Source organism: Apis florea, unplaced genomic scaffold (genome assembly GCF_048593485.1).
Source record: "Apis florea isolate Af1SG1 unplaced genomic scaffold, ASM4859348v1 contig_3203_pilon, whole genome shotgun sequence".
NCBI lineage: Eukaryota > Metazoa > Arthropoda > Insecta > Hymenoptera > Apidae > Apis > Apis florea.
This window is the reverse complement of record NW_028256723.1, coordinates 3,385,525-3,405,576: the sequence shown is the minus strand read 5'-3', so window position 1 is coordinate 3,405,576 and position 20,052 is coordinate 3,385,525. Positions and strand designations below refer to the sequence as shown.

The following is a 20,052-nucleotide window of genomic DNA, read 5'->3' as shown; positions in this document are numbered from 1 at the left end:
TCGTTGCACCACGTACGATTTTGCACTTATTTCGCGAGTGCATTCGATTCGATCCCTTACGCGCGTAATTAGACGGTGGTATGCGAGACGGCGCGCGAGATTCCTCGGATCTCTGGTAGTTGGAGACGCGGCCGTGGGGCAGCCATTACTTCCCACCGTTGGGAACCGTTGAAATTGAACGTTGCTCGATACCAGCCGGTTTATACCCTGTAACGGTTATTCGGCGAGTTGCCGCCTCGTATCCTGCGGAAACCGCTCGTATCGACCTAGCCGGTAGCCTCAGAGAGAGAGAGAGAGAGAGAGAGAGATTCCTCCTTCCTCTTCTTTTTCTTCTACAGCCACTTCCTCCTCTGTTTTTCATCTTTCCTCTCTCTAACCGTATCCCCCTTTTATCTCTCCGTAGCGGTACGCGATCGGCTGTCGATAATAATCACAACAGCGTCGAGCAAACAGCAGTTTCCTCGAGTGGCGTGACCAAGTCGGCCATTTTCGAAAGCAAAGTCGTTTTCCACGGCGGACTGGTCTGCCCGCCGCCTCGTTTGCTCGGCAAACACGCGCGTGTCAATATCTAAGTAAGCGAGCAAGTAAGTAAGCAAGTAAGCGTTCGTACGTCGACGAAATCTCGTATAACACACAAGTTGGATAAATTGCGATCCCATTCGAAATGGAACGGACGAGAAAGAGGTGGCTGGGAGAAAGGTGGTGGCCGATTCGCGATCGACGTGTTAATTACACGGGCGGAGTAAGGCGGAGGTAATCGAGGAGGGTCGATCGTCCGGCCGTAAACCGAGTTTAGTGGAAGATACTCGGCACGGGATTACGAGCGAGGTGGATTCGAGAACGGTCGTGTAAAACGCGTACACACGATGGCGTTGGCACACATATCGGCCAATAGTATTCAGAAGTAGTATATCGGGGAGGGAGAGAGTGGGACGGCAGAGAGTGGATGGGCCTACGTGATCAGAGTGGCCGATAATGTGGCCAGACTTATGGCGAGCCCTCGCGAATCGCAACCCGTGCAATAAATGTTGTAAACGTATATACCTGGAGTGGATACATGCTCGGGCCGCTGACGTCGCGGCTGATACCGGGAGCCGGACTTTATTTAATTAATGTAACCGATACGTTAGCCCGTGTAAATGCAACTGCCCGCTTGTTTCGACCGTTCATTTGCGAATTCGTGCGAGCCGAGTTTTTTTCACACCACGCGTGTATCCTCGAGGTATCCTCGAGGATCGGGTTATCGATCGGGGAGCCAAGCTTCTGAAAAAGAGAAAGCCGAGGTGTCGAAAAGATTTCGATGCGAGTTTTAAATTTTCCATTCGTTCCATTTCTCCTTCTTTTTTCCAAATGTGCGAATTATCAAATCATTCATCAACGGATTCGGATGAGCGCGTGGAAAGTGGAAAATCCAGCACGAATGCATATTTCGTGTACGACACGAAGGCGAGGAATTCTTCCACTTATCTCGAGTTGGAGCTGTTCCTCGGTGCGATCATCGTCACGGGTTACCTCCTTTTTTCCACCCTCCCCCCGTGTAATGGCATTCCACATTCCGTCCCCGTCGATTTCGGACGTTAATTGGCTCCTACGCACAAAGCCTCCCTACCAAATTCGGAGCGTAATCAGATACCCTGGCCGCCACGCTGAGCACGCCACAGGTTTCTCTATGCGGACCGGTTGCCTCCTCGGCCGACCGGTTGACTCATCCCGCGCTCCACCCCATCCCTCCAGGGATAGAGAGACGGATTCGAAACCGCGAAGTCCCACTCGCGGCGACCCGTTTTTCCTTCCCCCCTCCCCGACCGTGGGACAGGAATTCCTAGGATCGTTCGCGGGAATTCGCTTTAATAGACACCGGCCATCTCCTTTCCTCCTCTCTCTCTCTTTTCGACTCCTTCCGACTCCTGGAATTTGTCATCGAGCGGAGGGCAGCCCGCATAGCTCGGCGAATCCTTGCGATTCGAAGGGGCTGCTTCTTCGGCTTCCAGGTTACCAGGAAAGTCATTAGAGAGAAAGAGAGAGACAGAGGGGGGAGTTTTTTTTTTTTTTTTTTTGGTGAAATTTGAAAGTTTCAATTCGTTTGATTCGCGCGTGTAGACGATGGATTCCCGTAATAATGATTCGGCCGTTATCGTTGAAGCTGTTTCTCGAATAAATTTATCTGTTGAATCGAAAAATCAAGATAAAGGAGAGATGGTTAATTAATGGGACGTGCACCCTTTCGCGTATATTTATTATATCTCTGTTACCGGGTGCCGTTTCTTCGCGCGTACGATTATAACACTTGTGCAAAGAGGGCGATATTGAAGAACTTTGTAGCCTCTCCTCCGAGAAATATGAACGCCATTCGTTACCTTAATAACGACGATTTAAACAGCGGAATAAGAGAATCGGAGAAGTAAGTTTCGTCTCTCCTTCGTGGAAAGGTGTCGAAGAAAACAAGACACGCTTATTGGATCCGAATCGTACGAACGTCCCGCATTTCCAACCAACGACCCGACAACATTTTATCCCATCTCTAAATTATCACCGCTCGAATCTTACCCCCCCGGCCTCGTCATCGCGTTTTGCACAGTAATAAAAAGCAATCTGCGAACGCTCGTAATTCGTTTCGAGCGAATGGCGAAATAACCATCGATAAAAGAGTGGCGGGGGAAGAGATTCCCCCCTCCCCCCTCCCTTCGAAGCCTTAAGGATTAAAATTAACTCGAGAGTCTCGTCCCGTTCTCCGTTACACCGATCGTGAAAAGAGAAAGGGAAAAGAGGCGACCCCTCCCCTCGAACGATCTCGCGGCCGCGATTAAATTATCCGAATTACTTGTCAACGCGGCAATTCAAGCTTATCACCGTGCCTTTTCAATAGTCCAATCCAAGGGCATGTGTACGGGCCGTGTAATAACATGTAGTCACGAACCGGCGTTTAATGCTTACGCTTGTAACGCGTTACGTAATAAATGCACAACACGGGGCACAAGAAACTCCAACTGTCCGCTCCGGTGCCTGTTGCTTGTTGCTTTATGGAATACCTGTACCGTGTACCTACCCTCCCCTTTTCTATTTCTTCTCTTTCTCCCTCCCCTTTCTCTTTACTCCTCTCCTCGAGCCGTTTATTACGTACGCGTATTACGTACGACGACGACCAAGTCACCACCACCACCACCACCGTGAATACGAGCGCGGAACACGGATCGTTCGTCCCCGAATTCGAAACAGCCGGCAACACGCGCCGTATTTCAGCCGGTAACGGTTCAACATCGCTTCGATTAAATTGAATGCAGATGGAATGCTGAGGGGGAAAGGGGGTGGGTGATGAACGCGAAAAACGACGGAAGAGAGGAGGAAGGGGAAGATGCGTCTTATCTGGACGCGTAAGGTGTACCCTCTTGCCGCCATTTTTCCTCTCCTGAGAATGGTCGATCCTTTCATTCGATTTTGCACGGTTCATTTGAATCTCGTTGTGAAAAATCGTGGAACGAGAGGAATACGGATGATTTCTGGGACGAGTGAGAAATTCGATGGAGTGGATATTAAGTTCGAAAAATCGAGCGGATTGCAATGAAATTTATTCGCGCCGTTTTTCTATAACGTAATTGGGTTACCCGTTGTTCGAACGAAGGGGTATTAGCGCGAGCAGCGCGTATTAAACTTTTGGCCCTCCCCTCCCCCCTTAAAATTTCCATAAATTCCATATGCAACATTGTCATAATACGCGAACGAACGATTAATCCCGGAACAGATGGCGACAATGTTCGGAGATCTTGCTTCCTACGAGAAATTGGTTTCACGTGCGCTATTCGTGTTGCGGCCGACATTATCCCGCAGTCTCTCTGTTCACGCGTGTTACCTTACTTGTAACGTTTATGTAGAAATCGAGCGGATATATTAAAACGAGTATAATAGCGTATATAAGGATCGGGTCCCTGAAGGATGGTTATTTGCAATTCACCGAGGTGTGATCACCTGCTGTAATCCTAACGCGACGTCGTAAAGGTCGTAAAAGTTGCACGCCTCTCAACTCAAACTTTTAAACGAAAGTGATCGTGTGTTAAATTCCAACAGATATATCGAAGAATAAAATTTCGTTTCCTTTCTATTTTTCTATATTCTCCATACGTTTGTCCACGTTTCTTTCGATATATCAACTTTCAAATTTGAATTCTCAGATTTTCGCCTCTCTTTCATTTCTCCCTCGTATCTCGCAGCACACGCGATGAGGATATCGATCTTGTCCTCGTTAAAATTCGCTTCTAATAACGCTAGCCAGATAATAACTTGGGAGGAATCGAAATCAGATTTGCTCCGTTGGGGAAGGAAGACGGCCGGATAAACATTTCGAGTGGAAAGGAAAGACGACGAAGGGAGCCGAGGATGGAGCGTTGTACCGTGGCTGCTTGCCAACCCACATACATCATACCGTGACATAATCATCCTATATTCGCACCCCACTCGTTCGACTTCCCATGCTTCCCCACTCCCTCCCTTCTCCTCCTGTATTACGCTCTGCGGATAGTCTCATCCGTAGTGTTACGTGGCGCTATCGTAGCCACGATGCAGCAGCGCTTGTGTTAAACGACATCCTACTTCCGCCCAACCGAGCGTCGTCGCATCGTGGCGACTTTGAAATTTCGACACTCCTCGGATTGCAAGGAAGCATCGTCATCGTGAAATTAGTGTAAAGATTGAGGAGACAAAGAGAAAGGGAAATGTTTGGAACGCTCGATGAAATAATTTTGAATAAACGATGCAAAGGATTTGGATGATACGTTGCTTTTATCGAAAGTCGTGTAATAATATGCAAACGTTGAAATAAACGGGAGAATCAAGTATCGCTTCTTCTCTGGGAGGATAATTAGAAACGAGATAATGAAATTGAATTGAATTCGCTATATATTTCTATCGCCACAAGCATTTGAATATTTTTTAATTTATTATACGAGGAACTGTATAATAAGAGGTGGAATTTAAACCGTTTGAAACGACGGTCATCTTGGTTAATAAAATTGTACGAAATAACAGACGTAGCTAGGCGAATTTCTGCTCTCAAAGTATTCTCATCCTCAGTGGTATTATGCAGCGCTATCGTTCCTGTGATGCAACGTTCATACTAAACGAGCTGCCTTTACGTTCTACTTCCGCGCATGGTATTCTGATATCTGGTTACGCCCACGCCAGCCACGGCAAAACTCGTCAGTTAAAAGTGCAAATTTTGCTGGAAAATCCTTGCATAAACGCCTTTGTAATAACATATTATCAACGTTCACGTTTTTTCTTTTTTTTTTTTCGTAAAAAAAAAAAAAAAAAAAAAAAGAAGGGAACAATTTTGCTCGTCAATTTTTCTCTTCAGTCAAGTGCAGTCAATAATACGATTTCATTAATCTTCTCAAGCTGTATTTATACTTATATTTACATTCATTAACATCGATGGCATTAAAATGCAACCTCAACCTAATGGCAGCTCGAGATGGCGAGGTTTACCACGTCGTGCCTGTTTTATTCATCGTCCGTAGTTTAAGCTATAATTTCACGTCTCTGAGCACGTGCCGAGCGCGCGCAGTCAGCTCGAGCAACTCCGTTAATCGCGGAGAGTTACATTGTTTTATTACCGCGTATGTCCTCTTGTTTCTTAAATTCTTCTTCCATAATAACCGGGAGAAGAACTTTATCTCCGTATATTAAGACTCTGAAGAAGGAGTTCAAGTATCAGAAGTTAAAATCTTCGCATAAACGCGAAAACTCTTCTTTTCTCCACCCCTCCGATTTACTTTTACTAGAAGATTAATTTTGATTTATTTACTAAAAAAAAAAAAATGTTAAAAAATGATTATCTCGATATTTCCTCGTTACCAAATTTTAATCTCTCTGGAGCAAGATCCAAGCTCCAAAACATATTTACATAGTAATTCACTCGTATACACGGGCGCAAACTTTATCAAATAAAACGTCGAGTGTGTCATCCAGTGTCTAACCGTATAATCGCTTTTACTAACCGAAACACGCCATATTTCATCGTAATCGAGCGTAACGTTGCGCGGCGATTAAAGTTTCAACTGTTCACCAACGGAACGATCATCGTGCAACTTTCAGTCGCGCGTTATATCCGAAATTCCACTCTCCTCCCTTCTCTCTTTCTCTCTCTCTCTCTTTCTGTCTCGTCGCGTGCAAAACTCGTTTAATATCAAACACTCGCTTAACATCATAGTTCCAACCGACGAAAATACGTTTAATTGAACGTCCCTCGTACATACGTTCGCGAGTTCTTTCCCTTTAATCGCGCTATTTAGTACGAGAAATTAAAATATTCGAAAGATATAATATGTTAAAAAAATGTATTGCATCGAAAGTGCGTTTTATCGATCTCTTCAAGGATATTATAATTACATCAAATCGAGCGATTGAAATAAGATATCATGCTTCGAACTTTTTGTTAAATATCTTAACAACTGATAAAAATTCTGTTCACGAAGAATTCTTTTCATTTCCTTTGTCTTTTAATAATTTAATAAATAATAATAATAATAATAATCTAATGCAATCTAACAAACATCCTACGAAAAAGATGAAAAATATACTTTCAAAAAATTATTCAAAGTCGTCCACTAAATGATCCGTTAAATGAGGCGTTTAACACCCCAAGCGTTTCGGAATAAAATCCGGTTTACGTGACACGCACAGGTTTCGAGAGAGGAATGGGGTGAGCTCGAAACGTATTTCACTATCACGAAAGCGTGAGCGATAAAACTAGCGTGGTGGGACGAAATACGATATCGGCCCTGGTGCACTTTCACAAAGCTTAATACGAATTTATTTGTCGCCCTGATCCGCCTGATCTTACCTCGTTGCCCCCCTCGTTCCAACGTTTTGACGAACGATGCTTCTCGAACGATAGGCAACGGTAATGCGATTCGTTTATTCCGACGGATGGATCGGATGGAGTTGCGCCGAGTACAACGACGGTGGTGAATGAACGAATGAATTAAACGGACATTTACCGTTCCTTTTGTGCCGAGTGTCAGTGTCAAGTGGCTGAAAGGAAGGATTCTATTCGAGTCCCAACTATTTGCCATTCATCCATTTCCTTCTACGTTTCGGAGATTTGCTGGTTTCGCCGTTTCTGCAACATGTGGTGTCGATTCGTGAACAACGAAGAATCTAAAATATTGAGCAATTGTCTTAAAATCGTAATTTCCAATCCTTCGAACAGGAGAAGCTCATCTTATAAAGACTCAACAAAGGCTCTATACAAGACTCTTTTTCATTTATCTTCATACCTAGTTCCCTAAATGTGAAAGAAAAAGATACCTCGTCTCACTATCCCAGACGATTCTTGAAAAAAATCGTAACACACATTTCCGGAAAAATAAAAACAAATAATTTACGCATCATTGTCAAACATATAAAATAATTCAAAACCGAAATATTCTTCGTTACACCGTTGCGTTACACCTTATCTGTCCATCTTCATTACACCGGGATCGAACGAGCCTCGCTTTTCTCCGACCATGAATATTCATATAATCGCTGAAAACATTTTGCCCCGCACACGCGGGAGAAGAAGCGTCTTTCGATATCGAGATATAAAGTATCCGATCGATGGAAAGGAGTAGCAGTGCCGATGATCGTAATTCCACGCTGCAATCGCGACACGAAGTTGGTTAGATATATTTTGGATCCAAGATAGTTTTAATTGTTACGTGGCGGCCAAAGTTATTTCACAACAGTGCTATTAAATCAAAATTATTATATCTTGATCTCCCGATGGCGCAAACACGAGCTCCCTTTCATTGAAAGGGCACTCACGATCCATTAACAACTTCTCTCTCGCACGATATCCTCTTGCGTTCACACACATTGTTTCTCGATCGAAAATGAAGCGAAATATCGGATGTCGCGATCAGCTTGAGATTTTTTTTTTTTTCATCAACAAAGCTTTTCTTTTTTCAAATGAACATATTCCTATTCGAATATCGACAGGATAAATCGGTCGCAGAAATGATGTTTAGTGGGTCACATCAGACGCAAAATTTCCTTTGTTCGTGCCTTCGTGTCGTCTTCCCTCGTGCCGTTTATACACTCGTTATTCGCGAAACTACGGCAAAAGTTCTTCTTTGGGCGAAAAAGAGACGAATTCGGAAAATTGCTTTCTTCGCGGAATTGCAATTTCGCGGACTCTCGGGTAACAATTTCTTCCGGATGAAATCTTTCCTTTTTTTCCTTTTTCTTTTATGGCTTCCCGTTAATTTCATAGAGAAATCTCGTTCAAGTAGCGAAGGAGATTAACGGAGGAGGACGTTCGTTTCATGGGTCCGATCGAAATTCGAGAAATCGCATTTTCTCATTAAACTTCGCGACCGTTCGATAATTGGAATGCAACATCAAACACGATCCGCGAGCGTTTGCCCTGGCTAATTGATCGGCTGCGTTAAGTAAGCTGCGTTACGTAAACTGTGTAATTAATTAATTAATTAATTAATCTGTGGAACTGGAAGAATTGAATTTTTACAAATAATGAACTTTTCATTTTGCGTTTTTTCGTTCGATTGATTTTGCGATTTTAGATGTCGAGAAACTTTCATTCATATAGTATATAAATATACGTGTACGTGTATATTCTCCTTTCTTCCTTTCTTTCTTTCTCTCTCTCTCTCTCTCTCTCTCTCAGAAGGATATTTCGAGTTTAATTTATTGTTAAATTATATTTTATGTTTTTGTAATTTGTTTTACAATTGCATAAATCCGATGTAATTTATTTCCACTAGCAGCCGGGCACGCTTGCCGGGAGATAAGCAAAGTTGTAGATTACGTAAAACAATTTCTAATTGGATACCTTTTTAAAATGTTTGGACGTTACAAACGAAGTTTCGCCGGTATATACGCGAAGGATCGTTTAAAGGCTTGAGAGTTCTTCGTCGCATTGTTACGGGAAGCAAACAATAAGATTGAACAAACGATAATGAAACTCTATGTTTAAAACGACTATTTAGCGTTTGTTTAATGATAGAGAATTGCCGCAATTTTATTATCCATCCCGTCGTTAGTATTCCTTACACGTCCAGTCAATAAGTACTTAAGTTAGAAAGTTGACTTTGAGCTACTTAAACATTTCCTATAGGCACCTACCGTATAAATCTTTATATTACGATCCTCGCGTCTCTAAAATGTAAATAACTCTTTGCACAACACTGTAAGATACATTGTAAGATTATAGAAATCATTCTCCATGCCGATCATCTCTCCGCTTATTATTAAGATCTTGTTTCAAAGATTCTTCCTCCTCGATATCGGATTTCCTTCGATCATTCATGTGAATTCGTGATACGTCGGATTATTCGTATTTCGCCCCACAATTGTAATAATAATAATAATCCTTCGATTAAGAAAAATCAGATCGCAAACATTGCAACTTATAATTTACAATATCGATGATTCAATAATTCAAAATCTCGATCCGGTTTACGTGTTTATTCGTTCTCAGGTTCGGATACGAGCGATAATTGCATGCACGATCGTAAACGTGTCCACCAATTTTTGACCCGATCGCGTTTCAACGTTGTCCTCTGTCTATTGACCATCCTTGATGCGCGGAACAAACGATTCCAACCGGTTAATTGGCATCGCATTTAGGGGCCGGGACAATTATAAATAGATTAGCGATCCGTGTTTGTAATCGGTGGCGCTAATGCCAGCCGGCAATTCTCATTTGTCTCTATGATTGCGGGCGAAATTGCAGGACGGGGCAGGGCCATTGCGCCATCCCGTGGAAAACTGCGTCCGTTTTGTGCAGCGGGAATCTCTCCTGTTGGCCCTAATGCGTTCGGTCGCATCTTGAACTCGAGGCGCATCGATTAAATTTCCGATAATTATCGCCGATCGAACATCGTTTGTCGGGCATCGGCAACGAACAAATTACGCGAATCGCGCGGGGGACAAGAATTATGCGCTGACGTTTTACGCGAGATTTCGAAACGAGGAAAAAATGACGAGGAGATACGAGTGAGAATAAAAGAAAGATTAAAGAAGGAGTAAAATTTTATCGGGACAAGTCGATAACGAGTCGAGTATAATTACGTCGATCGAGGTAAAAAGTCGTAAGTTGGATACAGTCGCCAGCTTCTTCCCCCTAAGATTTTCTTCCAACTCGTGTTGTCTCGTTCGAGTAACGAATTACGTGGGATGTTAGCTACAAGTTTGGCGCGCCGCGAACGGACGAGTTGTTCGATCTCTGCAATACTCGTAATTTACTCGTGTTTTCCAATTATCCATACGAGAACTTTGATTACCGATCATTCATTTATTTATTACAAGGAAATATTTCCAATCGATCTTTCCTCGCCCGCATCTTAAATCAATTCAACCGTTCTCGAGACGGAATTTTAATTTTAATCTTTCCTTTCAAAATTCAACAACAACGTTACGAAAACGTTTCTTCGAAAAAAAAAAAAATAATAATTCGAATAAAAGTACAAAAAAGAAAAAGTCGAAAAGAAGTGGACGAAAAGAAATTTAAAACGAAAAGAACGTCCCCAGCATAGTTAAACATTGCTCACCAGTCGCAACCTCGATTATTCGTCTTGCGACGCAAAAATGCTAATTCTTCGGCCTAAGTTAAAAGCTACGTCCGCGTGCAAAAACGCTTGTACCCTCTCTTGACTACCTATGAATACCTATGATTTCTTTTCGTGCGAAGAGTGAGAAAGAAAGAGAGAGAGAGAGAGACGGCCGGGTTTACGACGCTGCAGGAAACTCGAAATAATCGTCGACCATCGCGCATAAAGCAATGACTCGGTAAAAATGGTCGGAGGGGGTTCACCAAACGGTGAACGTACGTGTGTATACACACGCATATACATGTACTTACGTATGTATGCGCGGTGTCGAGACGGTCCCAGGTAATTGTGCGTTTTTTATCGAGGCGGTCTTCACAAATCTGTCGAGTTGTTAAGGTAAAGTGCCTCGCGGTTGCATCCTGTCCCCCCCTCCGCCTTTATAAACCGTATTCCTCAACCGTGGAGTTTAAAAGGTCGCCTCCCCTCCCTTCGACGCGTTCCAAGATGGAAAGCGTACACACGTGGCCACGCGTAACTTATCCGATCCTCAGCCACGATAAGATAAAGGCTAAATAGTCCGCTAATTAAAGACCCTCCTCCCTCCACGCTGGCTCGTTCGAGCTGCCACCCTGAAAGGGCGTTCCTTCCTCCTCGATCCTTACGCGTCGTATATTATATCGTGTTTCTGTTCGGTATTTCTGTTATTGCGCGCCGGCCAACCGAATTCCTATCCTTTGCTCGAGGTTATTACGAGCTATCGGCTCAATGGGAATCCGATTTCTAATTAAATTTTATCCCCGCGCCACAATGGGAGGATAAATTTCACGAATTTCTATCGAGCGGCCACTCGAGGATCAAACGGCGTTCTCGAATTAACTCTCTTTTCTTTATGTTTATGCGTGGAGAAGCTGTATTTATTTCCGTTCTAATGAATCGGGGATAAAGGATTACGTATTCGTATGGAAGGAGAAGGGAGAAATATTGTAAATTGATTTTATCGCGACGTCGTTCCTGTTCACCGTTAATCCGATCCACTGTGGTGAAAACAAAAATGTACAAATTCGCAATTTTTGACGAAGTTGTAACAATAAGAATTTATTCGGATATATTCTTCTTTCTGGAAAATCCAAATCTTTTACAGCCATTTATTTTATTTATTTACAGAACGGGAGGACTTGGATAAGAATTCGGTATTTCAAATTAGAAATTCTTTTCGTCAAATCGACCCCTTATCTTCTTCTTGATCGAGCAAAGAAATCTTTGAGATAGCATCGTTGGGGAAGGACAATCGAACGCCAAGGGGAGGATCCGAGTTAAATGGAGGACAAATCCACATCGATTGGAGGAGGGCCGATTTCAACGAAGAGCGTAAACGGATCCGAGGAGACGGCCGCGAGCCGCGGTGTCTGGAAAGATTTGAACGAGTCTAACGAGGCAGGATGGGCGCGGAGAGGAGGAGAGGTAGGTTAGAAGGGACGGATCCGGAGAAACCGGTTGCGACGAGTCAGCGTATGCTGAAAACGATTTTCAGCCGGATTATGATGAGTTCAGACGTTTTCGGTGTGGGTCGTGACAAGTCGAGACAAGTTGACACGGATCGAGGAGATAACTTCAACGCCTTTGTTCCCTCGAGTCGAGTCGATAACGTTACCCGAGTGGGCCGGTTTTTGCTACCTCGCCGAACATTATCGTTAAAACGCGGTGATCGCGTGTCAATCTTCCTGCGACCAAGAAGCCAATGTCGTTTGTCCCCCGTGAAGAATTTTCAATTCGCCTTCCTATTTTGTTTTGTGGCCAATTACGAATATTTCACAACTCGTTGTGAAAATTCTATTCGATGTCAGGACGGATCAAAGTTGATCCAAAGTTGATTTCTTCGTTGATTATTCCTCGTTGGAATAAATGAAAACATTTCTTTTAATATCTAGGAAAATAAAGGGAAAAAATTTCCATTTTGAAAATATTCTGTATAAAGTTGAAATATATGGATTTGATCGCACGCTTCAACTTGATTATACCGGCAGTTATTGTAATGCAGTATGCTGTAATCAGAAGCGAATATAAGAGAATAAATTGAATCTATTGAACACATATATATATATATATATATATAACATATGTATATGGGAGGCAGATTTTAATGAATCTGTTAATGAACGGTGATCAATATCGTTGAGCGCGAAACACGGCGAGCGCGGCGGCACGGCTTCTCCAGTGGTAATTTTTATCATTTGAATTCGTTCCATTGGCTACACGTTCTTTCCCCGGTTATCGGCGGTAACGTGTGACTAATGATCGTGGAACAGTACTAACGAGCTTCGACATTTTCATTATCAAAGAAGGTTTATGCCCCGCTAATTAATCGGGCTAGAAGATTAATGCCACCGTGAAAATCGTTCGTTTGCACTTGTTATTTCAATTAGCCCGGTCGAAAGTGCGCCGCGGGCGGCTCGTTTGCCTGATATTTCACAGCCGAATAACAATCTCGAAGATCGTCCGCGCGACTTACCGTTTAATACACCGCGTAATATGTTTTAATATCTCGCGCGTGACTTGTTACCAGACCCGCTACCCGATGCACCGTGACTTGTGCATGCTCGATTTAATCGAATGACGTTCCTTCGTTTCACGTTCGACCGATGCCACGACGTCGGTTATTGGCCGAGAATTATATCGACGCGTTTCCCGCGTTAACTCTTTCTATAATTAAATAAAATTTCGATGAAATAATAACGCGATAAAATATTAAAATCTTAAAATCTTTGATGGCACGGTATATCTAAACACATCTCTATATCTGGTTTCTTTAAATATAGCGGAATAGTAGGATTTCCCTAGATCACGTCAGGCTCAAAATCCTAGGATTTTAGTTCTGTTTCACATTCAGTTAATTCGAGTGATCTTATCGAACGATATAGGCATAGTTCACTTTCCTAAATTTCTGACCATCATTTGCTTTTGTTTTAATTCGATAATATCGCCACTACTGAAAACAGGGAAGGTTAAATCCGCATAATTCAATCTTAAAACGCTAGCAGGGAGGTCTCCAGTCTTATCTCTCGGAATTTCGACGATGGACGATATCGATAGAGATCCGAGATACGAAATACCGGACCAACTTTATCTCTTCTCTCGTCTCGTAGCCTCGTAGATTTCAGAAACGCTCTTCTTTTTTCCTCTCGCTCTCTCTTCGAGCATTCTTTTTTCGCACTATCTCCACTGATGCTCGATACTTGAACGTACTACGCATCGACTCGAGTGTAGACCGTCTTGCCCCTCCAGACTACTCGCTTCAAATTTCCCCATTGGCGACGAGGCCAGACAGGTAGCTGTTAGCTTATGTAGATTAAATTGTTTCGAAGAAGCTCCTCTGCTGTTTATTCATCGCGGGACGACACTGCCCGAGATAAACGAAAACGATTCGAGGACCGTCTCCAACGTTCGAACGTTCGACAATTTCTCTTGACCGGTTAGCTCGTGCTATATGCTCCGTGTTCGAGGACTCGTGTCACGCGTTTCATTACGCGCATCCCGTTTTTTCTTTTTCTCTTTTCCTTGTGCAAAGATACTCGATATCGACATTCGATAGCGGTGCAATTGAGAAATGAATTAGATCGATCCGAAATGGTTGCTCTTTTTGCATGTCTTGCACGACTTATGGTATGTACGTTTATGAATGATACGTTGACTCTTTTACAATGTTGCATAAGAGAGAGATTGGATCGGTTATAGCTCTGTACATTTATCATTTTGCTCGTGGCGTGCGTCGTTTATATCTGGTTTTCTTTTTTAAAGATTTTTTTTGATGATAAAAAGAGAGTATAATACTTTCTTATGTAATTTATATATATATATATTTTTGTTATTTTGTCGCATTGCAAAATATGAGCGATGATACTCTCTACCTTTTATTTTCGGATTATATTAATTACAGATCCGTGTAATCATGGATCGTGCTTCTAAATATTTAACTCTCTGGCGAGCAGAGCAGGCAAAAATTATACAAAGATCGTCCGTGACCAGAAGATTAATTTCTTTGCACTCGAGGCAGTGACTCTCGGGCACCGCTCGGATTGATGCGGTATAACACGAACGGCGACGATATTTATTCATGATTTCTTTAAAGTGTTAATATTCAAATATTCATCAGTAAATTCCTAATCTCTTTACAAAAACATTAAAAACCGTATCGCCTTGATTTTCGACACTTCGTATGGATGGTTAAAAAAATTTTTGGTAGAATTTTAATTTCAATAAGCTAGTTGCAGTAAGAAATTCACCGAGTTGTTGGTTAAACGAAAAATACCTGAAGCGAATATCGACGGTTCGATTCGAAAAATCTAAAATCTAACGCAACAAGGATCAAAAGGAAGAGAAAAGGAGACCACCACCACTTTACTTTCACCCGTAAAGATCATCAGACCAGCAGAAGAAGAGTTAGATTTTTACAACGCCGCGTATTTCATCATCAATTACCCGCCCCGTTACACTTGTCCAGGTGGCTGGACGACTGCTCGCAGGCCCTCCAACCGTTTGTCCACGGTGAGAAACGACCGGTCGCCGTCATCTTCCTCCGTTTGACGTGGAGAAAGCAGGGGGGGCAAAGAGGACGATTAAAGTATCGTAAAAAAGTTTTTACGCGCTCGCGAAATTACTCCTGGGTGGTAATCCGGGTCTCTCTCTTCTTTGCATTGTTCGAGCGCGAGGAGAAGGCGCCTCCTCGCACGATTTTCGGCCCTCCTCTTCCTCCCCCCGTTGTTAATTTACCGTTAACCGACTTAACCGTGCAAGAAATTCCCGGTTGAGAGTATAAAATTCGAGCCCACCTAACGACGCAACGAAAACAATAAATGCAACACGTGGATATTTTCTTCGAGGGTAACGATTCTGTTTTCCATTTTCCTCGAGTGGAATTTTATTTCTTCTTTCCCGTATGGATGATGTATATATACGTATATGATTGTGTCGATTCTTTTTTTCTGTCTCGAGAGAGTAATTAATTAATATATATATATATATATACAAAGTTTCGAAGTTTTTGAAAAGATTGATACACCTTTTAGTGGAACGTAGAACGAAGTGGTGATAATAATAATCATGTTTCGTTAGTTATGTTCTCGCGGAAGATAGGATTTAATTCGAATAGAGTTCAATCAATCGAAGACATCGAAGTTTCGTACAATGTTATTTATGAATCTTTCTAAGTTGATTCGCCTTTGTTAGTATAAGCAATACTTGAGATAAAATCTTCTTTAGATTGTCAATATCCTGTCCCACTCTTCAACCGCTTATTTATAAACTCCTTACAACCGTACGCGTCATTTGTCACGAAACAGCGTTGTTAGCGGGAACTTGAATCCTGCACGATCATCTTCCTCGTTGCTTCGTTCGAGCTCTCGGTTCCTAATCATCATCCTCGAGAGGATGAAAGGAAATAAATAAATGGAATATCCTACTTTTCCTGTGTAATAAACTGTACCGTAATACGAAAAAATTACGTTACAAATTTATATACACATTCGTTTCATCCTTCGCAATTATTAACACTCAACAACGATACATCGTATTTATTTAGTTATTTAGTTTTCGAAAAGCGATCAGACGATTGAAAGGTATTCGTCGAGTGTACGAACGCGTTAAACGACAGTTGGTTATTCCGAGGTAGTCGTTAGTCTTTCACAGACTTCTAGTCGGTGTCTGGAATCGACGACGGTTCCCTCCTCCCAGAGGAAAGTACAGTCGTCGAGTCGAATTCTTTGAATGGATACACAGGTCGATTAGACAAGTTTTCCTTCGAATCGAGCCACTCGATCCTTCTCACGTCGTTCCATCAGGTTTGATTGGCGACATTTATAATGCCACGAATCGTTTCCAACACCGGTGGCGTTTTATGCTCACGCTTCGATATTCACGTTTCTTGTCATGATACACGTCGCGTAGAGAATGAATTATGAAGAACCGTGTCGGCGGATATTGCGCCTCTTCCACCAAGGAAAAATCCTCGGCCATTTTGTTCGACGAATCACGCTCGTTCACGATTTGCGGTTAACTCCTTTTCTTTTAACACTTTCTGTCGATTCGTTTCGCTCTCTTTTGTTTCTTTCGTCCTCCTCTCTTCTCTTCTCTCTTTCCTTCTTTTTATTTAAATTAAACTGTAACATGTTTGTTTTCTCTCCACGAATGTTTCTCACGATGCGGTTTTCAATAGCGGCCGACGTGAAAGCGTTCGGCCAAATGCTCGATTCTTCTTCGAAACTTCGATCGAAGTTTAATAAAGTTCAATTTACGCAAGTTTCGCGCATACTTTCACTCGTCAGCCGCATTTGTTCCGCGGCAATTAGTTTCGATCCGAGCGGAGAAATAAAATGCGCTTCGTCTTTAAATTATCCCGACAACAGAATTATTAAATATGCTCTTTTCCAGTGGTAACTTCTCAAGTACCCTCTGAATTTTTCTCTTCAGATTAAAAAACGCACGATTGTTCGAAATTTTCTTTCTCTCCTCTTTGAAGACCACCGTGTGAAATCCACAATTTTATAAAGGATCCTTAACCCTTTCTCGTGGCATTTAACTCGACGAAATCCAGGTGATGAGAGTTGCAATACGAGCCGATATATAGTCATTTGCTTTACGCGATACGGCTCTTGTGAGCGTAAACAATAATTCTTTTTGCTTGTATATATATATATATATTATAAATTTACTATTTTTTAATAAATGACAAACAACAAAACTATATTTCATAAATAACAATACTTTAATAGAAATTACAGTGTGCCTTTGTTCTAAAGAATGTAATAATAAACACTACATTATAAACAAAAAATTTAATCACAAGAAATGCTCACATTTCCGAAAACACTCTGATAGATGGTAAAGCCACTAATAATTTTAAATATCATCTCGAATCGTTTTTTTTTAAAATTTAGAAACAAGTTTCGACGAGAAACAACGAAACTCTCGCACGGGAAATTTCTTTCCGATTCTTCGACGCCCATTTTCTCACGTGTTGTCGATCGTCAATTTTAATCGATGCCGCCGTTTGTCTCTGTGCGCGCACGGCTCGTACATTATACCCCCGAGGGGCGAACGAATCGAACATACACTTGCGTGGATGACGCACGAGGCGATATACCGGTTGACGTCTTCTTAAGCTTCGACTTACGAAGCCGCGGCTAACGGAAATCGCGTCTTTGTCCCCGGATGACTGATCGCCGTGGAACGAGAGGATGCCGAGAATCGGATGCGTTTATCATCTCGATTAATTAGAGGGACTCTGGCAAATCCTCGACGCGAGGAATCGTTCGACGAAAATTCCTCACGGTTGCGAATTCGGCGAGCGGAGGAAGGGAGAAGGGAGAAAGAGAAACAGAGGAGGAGGTCATTTTGATCGAATGACCGTTTTTGCAGTTTTGAAGGGTTGAGAGGGGCCGTGTTCGTTTGGCGGACGGTGACAGGCGAATGCGCGTTTCGGCGGGAAACGATTACCACGTTGAAAAGGACGCGGCGGCGAGCGAAATGGAGGAACAAGCGTCTGCGTCGTCGAAACGTCGGTTGAATGCCGACATTGTCGAAAGTCGGCGGCACGGTGAAAGCTATTGAACCCGGCTTGGCTATCTGTTTTCCATTGGGCGCAGGAAACTTCTCCCCCGTCCTCGCCCCGCTCGTTCGTTATTGAAACGAAACGTAAAAACAATGCCCGCGATACGCGTTTCAGTTCATTAGTTATAACAAACCCCTCGCTTTCCACGTCCCTTTTGCCGTGGGATAAATTAATAGCCGTGTCAATAAAGCCTCAAAACGCGTTATACTCGCCGCCTGTATCAATTGTGTCTTTAAACCGGCTTTAAACGTTTCTACCCGCTTCAGAACTCTGCTTCGCGTATATTGGACACGTTGGATTATCCAACGTGTTACGATATATATATATATAAAATGGGAGAAGGAATTCTATCGTCGGATTCGAGATGAAACGTTCGAGAGAGACGTTACGGTATCGCGATAGCGCGTACGTTTCAATTAGGATAAATGGTTGTTCGGAGAATATTGGACGAATATTCGGTCGAAATGGCTCGAAGCGTGCTCGATTTTAATCATTTCGACAATAATTGATTATTATACGACAGGGCTTATCTATGTATGATGTATAATTTACTTGCTAAAAACTGGATTGAATCCCTCTTAACATTAAGAAAACATTGAACGTACAACTATAACATCTTTTTAATCGTTTATTCCTATCTAATATCCATTCTTACTTGAACTTCTCCGTTGCTTGCTGCCTCGTTCTCAACTTTTCTCAACTTCGGACAAATGGCAGACACGATTCCTAGGAAGAAAACATAGCACGAAGTAAAAATTTCCAAGGGAAAAACCTTGTCTACGAATATTTTCTTTATAATTCGATCGAACGAGAAACGATCTTAAAAACAATCGATATCCCATCGCGGTTTTTCAAGATTCAGACTCGAAGTTGCGGAAATTGGCTTAACGCGGATCACTCGTGGCGTTTCGATTGGCCGGGGAGAAGTCACGTGGTCGATCACGTGGGATCGGTGAAACGCGCAAAGTGCGCAAAGTTCACGAGCGATAATATATCGGAGCCGGCGCTGCCCGCGAACGAACGCGACCACGACGAGCTTTTACGCTTTCGCGCGATTTAAAGAGATATACCCATTGTGAATTATGCCTCGCTTCCCTGTACGATGACGAGCATCTCGTGTCCAGTATTTACGGCCATTGTCTTCGTTCCCCGCTCCGGGCTAGTGCCGCGACCACGATCGTGATCGTTATTGAGGCGCGTGGGTCGTCTTCCTCCTCCCTCTCGTCAGATGTGTTTTCAACTTCGCTTGCATGTACGTATTACTTAGATCAATGGTTCCCACGTGTTTCGATAAGACGACCTTACTTTTTTTTTTAACCCTCTCTACCCTACGGCTTCGAGGCGGACTACGCTCGCCTCTTGACGAACGATCAAAAATTCGATCGAACCTTCGATGAAAGGAGGAGGAGGAGGAGGAGGAGGAGGAGAGACGAGAGTAGATGTACGCGTTTCTAAAAATTTCGAGTTCTGGAAATTTCTCTTTTTTTTTTTTTTTTTGTTTCCCTTTGGCGAGATTACTTACTTTTCGGATACGGAGATATTCATATTCATCGCGAGGCGTGGCTTTATAAATATGATATGGCGGTGAATCACGCCGAAACGCGTTTCACCGGCTTTTCCGTCGCGCTTAAAATTTTAATCTCGGGCTAAATCTCGGGCCGCGATTCGCCCGGTGGTGACGGTGAAATTCGCTGTTCATTGCTCGAAATGGCTTACCGGATTACCCGTATAAATCTTTGCGATTTACATTCAAGTTCTGGTTAAAGCAAACGAGTCCCCCTTTCGAATCGGTGAATATTAATAATTTGTAACATCTTCTCTACTCATCTTCGAAACTCTGCATTGATGCTTCTTTCTTCTTTACGCTGTGACAAAGTACGAAGAAAGAAGAAGAAGAAGAAG

The 20,052-nt window shown here is 42.7% G+C and overlaps 1 long non-coding RNA gene across 1 annotated transcript in view; it reads left to right on the top strand.

Annotated features, from left to right (window-relative positions):
• Positions 1–452: 452 nt before the first annotated feature.
• The window catches only part of LOC147657146 (uncharacterized), an 82,770-nt gene continuing 63,170 nt past the window's right edge, over positions 453–20,052 (top strand). The window contains exons 1-2 of the long non-coding RNA XR_015292966.1: positions 453–584; positions 11,712–12,008. This is a non-coding gene — a long non-coding RNA (uncharacterized LOC147657146). The remainder of the gene's footprint in view (positions 585–11,711; positions 12,009–20,052) is intronic.